The sequence below is a fragment of the Hyla sarda genome, unplaced genomic scaffold (assembly GCF_029499605.1).
Source record: "Hyla sarda isolate aHylSar1 unplaced genomic scaffold, aHylSar1.hap1 scaffold_228, whole genome shotgun sequence".
In the NCBI taxonomy this organism is placed as follows: domain Eukaryota; kingdom Metazoa; phylum Chordata; class Amphibia; order Anura; family Hylidae; genus Hyla; species Hyla sarda.
The window spans coordinates 403,170-410,252 of NW_026608958.1; the positions used below are offsets into that span (position 1 = coordinate 403,170).

The 7,083-nt window shown below is 44.2% G+C and overlaps 3 non-coding genes across 3 annotated transcripts; all 3 read right to left on the reverse strand.

Moving 5' to 3' along the window:
- Positions 1-192: 192 nt before the first annotated feature.
- LOC130321695 (U2 spliceosomal RNA) lies at positions 193-383 on the reverse strand. Its single transcript, XR_008867380.1, has one exon. It is a non-coding gene; the product is annotated as a U2 spliceosomal RNA (small nuclear RNA).
- A 2,081-nt stretch (positions 384-2,464) lies between these two features.
- LOC130321696 (U2 spliceosomal RNA) lies at positions 2,465-2,655 on the reverse strand. Its single transcript, XR_008867381.1, has one exon. It is a non-coding gene; the product is annotated as a U2 spliceosomal RNA (small nuclear RNA).
- A 2,091-nt stretch (positions 2,656-4,746) lies between these two features.
- LOC130321727 (U2 spliceosomal RNA) lies at positions 4,747-4,932 on the reverse strand. Its single transcript, XR_008867409.1, has one exon. It is a non-coding gene; the product is annotated as a U2 spliceosomal RNA (small nuclear RNA).
- Between the last annotated feature and the right edge of the window lie 2,151 nt (positions 4,933-7,083).

Consider the following 7,083-nt stretch of genomic DNA (forward strand, 5'->3'; position numbering starts at 1 on the left):
CCATTTAGTCAGCAGCAGCAGAAGTCCTGTGCCTGGACGCTCCAACAGCGGCCAGACACAAGCAGAAGCAGCAGAAGCAGCACCACCTTTTGTTTTTTGGCTGCAGCAGCAAGGCCCACAGGGCTGGCTAGCTGGCTAGCCAGCAAGCAGGTAGCAATGAAAGTAGGAATCTTTCTTTTTAACCCTGTAAGGGGGTGGTGCACTGTACCCGAAGATACTGCCATATCGGGTCAATGCATAGGGCGACGGAAGCAAGCTTCGAAATCGGCCCCCGTTCTCAAAAATCCATTTAATATATGGTCCCCAGATAGGGGACGTATCAGATATTAAACTGATAAGAACAGATACTACACTTGATCTTAGCCAAAAGGCCGAGAAGCGATAACCGTGAAAGGGGCGGGCCCAACAAGGTCCCCTTCATGGGCACTATCACTGCTTGCTGTCAGGGAGGCTGCCAGACAATTTTCCATGCACACTCTGGGCTGGGGGGCAGTCAACCACCAGTACACACAGCAGAACCTAAACCCATACCATTATTGCTAAGCAGCAAGACAGGGGCCCATTGCACTCCCACGGGGCCTTTTTAAATGCAATCCATAACCCGGATTTGCCAGGAACCCTTCTTACTCCTCCTACTTGCATGTGACACTGGGCTTAGGATCTGCATAGGAAACACACACACAAGCACACACCTACCTTTGTTGCCTGCAGATGCCTCCTTGGCTGTCCCCAAACGGTATCAAACCAACACCCACGGGAAGCTGTAAGCATAGAGGACATGCCTGCACCCCATTGGACTTACCTGTGTGGGTTAAATCCGGGTTATTTGACAACCTATGGCGGTGATGGTTCTGCTCAGGCAGAGCAGTGCTGATGCTCCTCATAAAGCTGTCGCTGCTGTGAAGGTTCTAGGTGACATCACAAATCCCTATGGTTACATACACAACAAAGCTGGGTTGTTGTTGTTTACACTCTGCAAGGCCTGTGGAAGTGAGTGACATCATAGCACTGTAGTTCTGAGGGTTCTAGATGGATGCAACAATCTCCTGTTGCTTCTATGAAGGCCATAATAGACGACATCACCAAACAGCTCCATAGTCACATACACAGCAAAGGAGAGATGTTGTTTACACCTAGTGATGTCAGTGGTATTGAGTGACATCACAGCACAGTGCTAAGGCTCCTGGGCCTGGACACAGCAGCGGCTGCAATATCTCAACGGAGAATACGTTTATATATATGTGTGTGTGTGCGCGTATATATATATATATATATATATATATATATATATATATATATTCTCCGCCGAAATCACTTTTAAACCCATTTCCACCTTTTTTTCCCTTCTCTTCCTCTTACTTTTTTTTCACGTTTTTTTACGTTTTTCTCCTTTTCGCCTCTTTTCTGGGCGTATTATTCTTCTTTTTCTTCTTTTTTTTCGTCTAATGCATACCCCATCAGTGCAGCAATGCTTATTCAATACCGCCAGCAGATGGAGACACTGGGGGATAATTTTCTAAGGATTTATACTGATTTTTCCTGTCTGAATTTGTCGCACAGAAAGTTGCAGGCCAAATATGTGTGACATTTCTGCGACTTTAGCTTCTAGAGCATTTTTACAACATTATACATAGGTGCTGAATACATAAAAAGCGACTGTTCAGCGACAGACAAGTCGCATCGGCTGAAAGTAGGCCAGAATGTCAGTCCATGTTGGAGCAGGTTTAGATACAGTCTAAAGTATAGATCTCAAAGTCTGTGCACAGAATTTAGCAAGGGCCTCGCACCTTCTGATGCATCAGGTAGGTGCACAATAGCATAGCCTAACCCTCTGTACTTTGGTCTATATTGATGCGGGACATAGACAGCCAGCTGATGACCAATCCATTAGTGCAATGGATGGCTGGAAGCATTTGTCTTTGCCTTTGCAATACCACAGAAGCAATGCATGGTCAATGTACAGCAATGACACACCTGTGTGAACAGCCAGGAGACCCCCCCCCCCCCATGTTATGTTACATAGTTACATAGTTAGTACGGTCGAAAAAAGACATATGTCCATCAAGTTCAACCAGGGAATTAAGGGGTAGGGGTGTGGCGCGATATTGGGGAAGGGATGAGATTTTATATTTCTTCATAAGCATTAATCTTATTTTGTCAATTAGGAACATTCAGCACCCACCCGCTATCAAGGCAGCTGCCTATCATGTCATGCCCTACCTGCACAGGTGTGCGGGCTACTCAAATGATCCAATTAAGGAGGCCATTTAGTCAGCAGCAGCAGAAGTCCTGTGCCTGGACGCTCCAACAGCGGCCAGACACAAGCAGAAGCAGCAGAAGCAGCAGCAGCAGCACCACCTTTTGTTTTTTGGCTGCAGCAGCAAGGCCCACAGGGCTGGCTAGCTGGCTAGCCAGCAAGCAGGTAGCAATGAAAGTAGGAATCTTTCTTTTTAACCCTGTAAGGGGGTGGTGCACTGTACCCGAAGATACTGCCATATCGGGTCAATGCATAGGGCGACGGAAGCAAGCTTCGAAATCGGCCCCCGTTCTCAAAAATCCATTTAATATATGGTCCCCAGATAGGGGACGTATCAGATATTAAACTGATAAGAACAGATACTACACTTGATCTTAGCCAAAAGGCCGAGAAGCGATAACCGTGAAAGGGGCGGGCCCAACAAGGTCCCCTTCATGGGCACTATCACTGCTTGCTGTCAGGGAGGCTGCCAGACAATTTTCCATGCACACTCTGGGCTGGGGGGCAGTCAACCACCAGTACACACAGCAGAACCTAAACCCATACCATTATTGCTAAGCAGCAAGACAGGGGCCCATTGCACTCCCACGGGGCCTTTTTAAATGCAATCCATAACCCGGATTTGCCAGGAACCCTTCTTACTCCTCCTACTTGCATGTGACACTGGGCTTAGGATCTGCATAGGAAACACACACACAAGCACACACCTACCTTTGTTGCCTGCAGATGCCTCCTTGGCTGTCCCCAAACGGTATCAAACCAACACCCACGGGAAGCTGTAAGCATAGAGGACATGCCTGCACCCCATTGGACTTACCTGTGTGGGTTAAATCCGGGTTATTTGACAACCTATGGCGGTGATGGTTCTGCTCAGGCAGAGCAGTGCTGATGCTCCTCATAAAGCTGTCGCTGCTGTGAAGGTTCTAGGTGACATCACAAATCCCTATGGTTACATACACAACAAAGCTGGGTTGTTGTTGTTTACACTCTGCAAGGCCTGTGGAAGTGAGTGACATCATAGCACTGTAGTTCTGAGGGTTCTAGATGGATGCAACAATCTCCTGTTGCTTCTATGAAGGCCATAATAGACGACATCACCAAACAGCTCCATAGTCACATACACAGCAAAGGAGAGATGTTGTTTACACCTAGTGATGTCAGTGGTATTGAGTGACATCACAGCACAGTGCTAAGGCTCCTGGGCCTGGACACAGCAGCGGCTGCAATATCTCAACGGAGAATACGTTTATATATATGTGTGTGTGTGCGCGTATATATATATATATATATATATATATATATATATATATATATATTTCTCCGCCGAAATCACTTTTAAACCCATTTCCACCTTTTTTTCCCTTCTCTTCCTCTTACTTTTTTTTCACGTTTTTTTACGTTTTTCTCCTTTTCGCCTCTTTTCTGGGCGTATTATTCTTCTTTTTCTTCTTTTTTTTCGTCTAATGCATACCCCATCAGTGCAGCAATGCTTATTCAATACCGCCAGCAGATGGAGACACTGGGGGATAATTTTCTAAGGATTTATACTGATTTTTCCTGTCTGAATTTGTCGCACAGAAAGTTGCAGGCCAAATATGTGTGACATTTCTGCGACTTTAGCTTCTAGAGCATTTTTACAACATTATACATAGGTGCTGAATACATAAAAAGCGACTGTTCAGCGACAGACAAGTCGCATCGGCTGAAAGTAGGCCAGAATGTCAGTCCATGTTGGAGCAGGTTTAGATACAGTCTAAAGTATAGATCTCAAAGTCTGTGCACAGAATTTAGCAAGGGCCTCGCACCTTCTGATGCATCAGGTAGGTGCACAATAGCATAGCCTAACCCTCTGTACTTTGGTCTATATTGATGCGGGACATAGACAGCCAGCTGATGACCAATCCATTAGTGCAATGGATGGCTGGAAGCATTTGTCTTTGCCTTTGCAATACCACAGAAGCAATGCATGGTCAATGTACAGCAATGACACACCTGTGTGAACAGCCAGGAGACCCCCCCCCCCCCCCCCCCCATGTTATGTTACATAGTTACATAGTTAGTACGGTCGAAAAAAGACATATGTCCATCAAGTTCAACCAGGGAATTAAGGGGTAGGGGTGTGGTGCGATATTGGGGAAGGGATGAGATTTTATATTTCTTCATAAGCATTAATCTTATTTTGTCAATTAGGAACATTCAGCACCCACCCGCTATCAAGGCAGCTGCCTATCATGTCATGCCCTACCTGCACAGGTGTGCTGGCTACTCAAATGATCCAATTAAGGAGGCCATTTAGTCAGCAGCAGCAGAAGTCCTGTGCCTGGACGCTCCAACAGCGGCCAGACACAAGCAGAAGCAGCAGAAGCAGCAGCAGCAGCACCACCTTTTGTTTTTTGGCTGCAGCAGCAAGGCCCACAGGGCTGGCTAGCTGGCTAGCCAGCAAGCAGGTAGCAATGAAAGTAGGAATCTTTCTTTTTAACCCTGTAAGGGGGTGGTGCACTGTACCCGAAGATACTGCCATATCGGGTCAATGCATAGGGCGACGGAAGCAAGCTTCGAAATCGGCCCCCGTTCTCAAAAATCCATTTAATATATGGTCCCCAGATAGGGGACGTATCAGATATTAAACTGATAAGAACAGATAAGGTTTCAACAAAATTTTATTGAATAAATAAGAAACCATACAAAATTTAAAATGCAAAATAATAAAAGGTTCACAAAAGTTTTAAAATACAAATAATAAAACCAGTAATAAAAGGAGAAAAAATAAAAATGGCAGGATAAAACATTATACAAATGTCATAAAAACTGATTATATTGTTATTTCGTTCCATAGAGGCAGACACCACATGGATGCTGCCTCGCTGGCCCCCAACTGTTTCTTGTCTCTTAGGTAATAGATGTACATCTCACTCAGGGCCAGCTTTATACAGTTTTTAACATCAATAAAATCATGTTTAAAAAGTAAGATGTTCCTAACTTTCCAGATGGCATTTTTAAAACAATTAATAATCATCCAGCAGATCATCTGCTGTTTAAAATTGGGGCAGTTAAAAAGACCGTAAAAGACACATTCGTGATTAAAATCTTTTAGGCCGCAGGCCCACTTCAAAAGTGGGCCTACCTTCCTCCAAAGCTCCCGTGCAAAAGGGCAGTTCCAAAATATGTGCAGCACCGTTTCGTCCACTCCGCAGCCATCTCTCGGGCACTTGGCTCTCGCCACCAGTCCTCGCCTGTGCTGGAACTCACGAGTAGGGAGGCACTGGTGGACGATTGCCCAGGCAAGATCCCTGTGTACATTCGCCAGAAACTTCCCGTACACGTTCCGCCATACCTTTTTGGATCTTGCCTGTGTGAAATTGGACACTGCCAGGGTAACCTCACTCCGCCTGAGGACCTTTGATACCTTTCTCTGGTCCCCCAGTATGTCAGGCTCCAAATCTTGGAGACCTAGGAGCCTGACTGTCTTTTCCAACACCACATAATGTTTTGGGGGACACAGAAGCACCGGAGCGTTCAGAGGGATGCGCAACCATCTTTTAAAAACCATGCCCGCAGCGTACCTTAAAAAGCAGCTAAAAATGCCATCGGATTTAATAATTTTAAAACAGAAACAGAAATACTTTATGTAAAAGAAAGTAAAAAGGTTAGGAACATCTTTCCCGCCATTATCTTTACTTTTGTACATAAAATCACGCTTTAATTTCTCCATTTTTGAACCCCATAAAAAAGTAAAAACAATTCTAGTTACTTTTTTTATGTATAAAATAGATGGAGGAAATACCATGGCAATGTATAGCATAATAGGGAGTAAAACCATCTTTATTATTAAAATCTTCCCCTCCATGGTAAGGTTTCTAAGATTCCACATTAAAATCTTCTTCTCCATCTTAGCTATAGCTGAATCCCAGTTAGGGCTCCCATCATTGACCTGGTTAAAAACAATACCTAAAACTTTAATTTGATCCTGTTGCATTGTAACTCCTGGGGTGATGGATGAATCCCAGGAGCCAATATAAAAACAGTCACATTTATCTGTGTTTAGCTTAAAACCAGAGACCTCGCAGAAATAGCTGGTGTTCCTCAATGCCCCCCTCATGGATGGAGAGTCCGGGCACAGTATGGTGACATCATCCATGTACCCCAACACCTTTAGATGGGTCCCTCCTCCACCAGGTATCGGTACGCCTCTTACTACCCGGTCTTTTCTGAGGAGGGCCATCAGTGGTTCGATTGCGCAAATAAAAAGGAGTGGGGACAGGGGGCAGCCCTGTTTGACACCTGATAAAAGAGGAACACCGCTGGTTAAAAAGCCATTAACAGAGACTTGACTAAAACAGGATCGGTATAAAAGCATGATTCGGCTTAAAATCGTTTCAGGCACTGCCATCTTTTTAAGAACTAAAAACAGGTATTCATGGGAGACCCTATCAAAGGCTTTTTCAAAGTCTAAGGATAAAATTGCTACAGTTTGATTTCTATCCTTAAAATACCATAAAACATCTCTTAAAATATTTAGGGATTCAGCTATAGACCTTCCAGGTACCCCACAAACCTGATTTGGGTGAATTAATTTATGAATAAAAGGTTTAAAACGGACAGCTAATAACTTGGCTAAAACTTTATAATCGACATTTAAAAGTGTGATGGGGCGCCAATTTTTTAGCATATCCTTTTCACCCTTTTTAAAAAGTAATGATACAATCCCCCTCCTCCAGGAAGGGGGAAGTTCATTAACAATAAAAGTTTCTTTATACAATAAAACCATATCATCCTTTAAAATATCCCAAAAAGCTAAATAAAATTCGATGGGTAAACCATCTTCC